At 48.9% G+C, this 3,014-nt stretch overlaps 1 long non-coding RNA gene across 1 annotated transcript in view; it reads left to right on the top strand.

Moving 5' to 3' along the window:
- Positions 1-539: 539 nt before the first annotated feature.
- Positions 540-3,014, top strand: part of LOC113490853 — a 21,495-nt gene continuing 19,020 nt past the window's right edge. The window contains exon 1 of the long non-coding RNA XR_003400311.1: positions 540-645. This is a non-coding gene — a long non-coding RNA (uncharacterized LOC113490853). The remainder of the gene's footprint in view (positions 646-3,014) is intronic.

Genomic DNA, 3,014 nt, shown 5'->3' with positions numbered 1-3,014 from the left:
GGAGCTGACTTTTCCAAAGTCCAGCAGTATCCCGAGCTGAGCGTTACTGAGCAGGCTGCTGTGTAAAGTTTAATGAACTTGTCTGCCAGGAGTAGTTGGAGGGGCTGCACAGGGATCAGCAGGTGGAATGAAATTCAGTCTGTCCCAGCAGAAGAGCGGGAGAGTGACTGAGGGGAACGGGCTGTGTTGGAGCTTTGGCAGTAGGGCACTCCCTGTTGCGGGGTGGAGGTTTTCTGAACCCAAAAGCCTTTTAAATTTCAATATGTTTCTATGAGCAGTATTTCTTTGCTGCTGGTTTTCATTCCAAACTGGGGCACAGGAGCTAAACAGCACGGGGTGGCCTTTGGCGAGTAGTGATGGTGCGGGCAGGGAGGTGAGTGTAACCCTGGTGTGCCCTGGAATCAGAGGGAGGCGTGCTGGTGCGAGAGGTCTGGGGGAGTGTCAAAGCAATTGTGATTGCAGAGGAAGTGAAAACGTCCAGCTCTTGTTCCCAACCCCTTGTAGGAAAGGCTGGAAAGAGCAGCAGAAGTGGTGCGCTGGATGCGGCGGAGAGCAGCTGCCCCTTATCTGAAGAACAGACGTCATGGATCCTTCTTTGGAGGGGGGTTTAAATTGCTTTTGGCCTCTCTGAAATGAGGAAGGTAAGTGTGTCCAGTTGCATTTCCCCTTGGCTGCGTGCATAAACAAATGTAGAAAAGTGGATCCCAGCCACAGGATGTGCTGAGATGAGTACGAGAGCGCGTGGGACAGATTGCTTCTGAGCAGTGCCTGTCGCCTCCGACAGAAGTTAAAAGGACACGTCAGCTTTTACATGTCTAAAGTCAGAAGAGATCTCGGTCTTCGGGGAGATTTTGTAAAGTATTTAAGGAAGCTGCCCCTCTCCCCCAACCCCCCCGCCCCCATCCAAGCAGACCTTTCGGTCGAAGGGAGGGACAGAACTGAAAACTAACGAGATCGTGGTAATTGCTTCTCAAACACCAATTGCCCCTGAAGAGAACGTGATTGATTTAGGATCAGGAAAGTGGAGGTGCCATCCCCAGTAAGTGAGCCGGGGGATGGTGCGTGGCTCCACTTAAGGAGGCTCACAGAGAATACTAAAGGAGAGTTGGGAATTACTTTTCTGCTCGTCCCCCTTACAACTCCAGTTACATTTCTAGTCGATATGGGTGCTCAGGTCTCAGCACTCCAAACTGATGTTGCCAAGCGGAACGGCATAATTGCTGGCAAAACGCAGATTTGGGTTACAGATGTTTTCAGGGACTCGAAGCCACAGCTGACTGCTCGGGTGAAATGCTGGTTTCCTGGCAATGAAACTGCAGCAGAAACTATTATGATTCTGGGAAATTTTCTCACAAATATCCTGGGACTTGACCTATTGAAGGGACAAGCCTGGGTAGATTCAATAGGAAGAAAATGGAAATTTGGGTCCCCACCTACCTCTATAAGACTTTTACAGCAAGCGCCTGCACTTCCTCCTTCTAAAATTGTTAATGTGAAGAAGAGACTAAAGAGTCTGCAACCCGCTCCATTATCCTGGACAACCTGTTCTAGTAGACTTGCCCACCGTGGGGCAAGTACCCCTCACCCTAAAAACTCCCATCAGTACCTGTTCATGGGTGGCTACTGATGCCCATGGGAAAGAATACCGTATCAATACCAGGGGGTTGTCCCTTCTTTCTAACCATCGTTGTTTTGTTGTGCATGTTTTTGTTTTACAGGATATTGATCCTGGACGACCAAAGACCTCTGTTACTTTTAGTGCTTTCAATAGTTATAGGCATTACTGGCTAGTTATGATTTGTAATCTGCTTACATTGTTATGTAATTTGTGGAATCATACCTGCTGAGTGTGGAGAGTCCACTTATTGGAAGGCCAACCTGGAGCTGTGCCTTAAGTTACCTTATTGGGAATTGCCTCCAAAACTAAGGAAGCCTGTGGGTCACCTGTGATTGCCCACTGGTGCTTACAAATATCATATAACCAACAGCAAGATGAAAGAATCAGACTGGCTGGAGGGGTCTGGTCCCACAAATTAAGCATTAACAGATTGTACCTGAATATTAAATTGTATTCGCATTTAAATCCTTATTGACCTTCTAATGTGATTGTGTGACCTCAAATACCTTTAGAAAATTTAACTCGGACTGTGCGGTGTGCCGAGTCTGACGGAGGGAGAAGGCTGCATCCCCACCCACAAGGCACCTCTACACCACCTCTGCAGAGAGACCCGTGCCGAGATGAGGGAGATTGCCAACAGGAACAGAGAACTTTTGACCGATGAACTGGTATGGTGGATGGAACCCTGGGTCATGGGTAACATCACCGGGATCCTCAGGACTCACAGGGTGGGGAAGATGGCTTGGAAATATTAGTATTGTAATACTGTGCAAAGTTTTGCTTTTCATAGTATGCCTTGCAGCAGTTAGATATATGCTCTCTTACCTTCTGTCTTCTTTTTCCCTATACGCTTTGAGATCACAATGGTCAAAGAAGAACTTGGAGTGTTTGAGTCGTGGGGTGGGATGTGAGAGCCGAGCAACCAGGCCTGTGAGAAACTAAGACAAACAGCCTGGGAAAGCAAAAGTTGAGGCTGATTGAAGAAATGCCTCAAACACTCGCAAGACAAAACTATGAGTCCCAGGGTGCGTCCTGTGGAGGCCGAAGCTGATAACGCTGCCCCATGCAGCTGGGGGAGAGAGCCCTGGGGGACAGGACGGCTCTGCCCTGGGGCACCTGGGCACATTGCAAGGGCCATGTGTCCGGCGAATGAACTCTGCTTCGTTATCCACGAAATGCATATTAAAGTTGACACCCCTCAATATGCTAACGAGGGCTGTCATGATTATGCTAATTACATCATCCCATGGAACACCTGACCCCTCTCTGTACATGGTATATGTAGGTTTGTGGGTCGACCTAGGGGACGGACCCAAGGAAAGTGGGTGTAAATCAAAGGGGAGAAGAAAGGGCTCTCTCGTTCTCTCTCTGCCCCTCTCTCTGCACCCACCCCCCC

Source organism: Athene cunicularia, unplaced genomic scaffold (assembly GCF_003259725.1).
Source record: "Athene cunicularia isolate RWA unplaced genomic scaffold, athCun1 SCF_41, whole genome shotgun sequence".
Taxonomy (NCBI): Eukaryota; Metazoa; Chordata; class Aves; order Strigiformes; family Strigidae; genus Athene; species Athene cunicularia.
The sequence above is the reverse complement of the archived record's forward strand: the minus strand, read 5'-3'. Positions and strand labels throughout refer to the sequence as shown.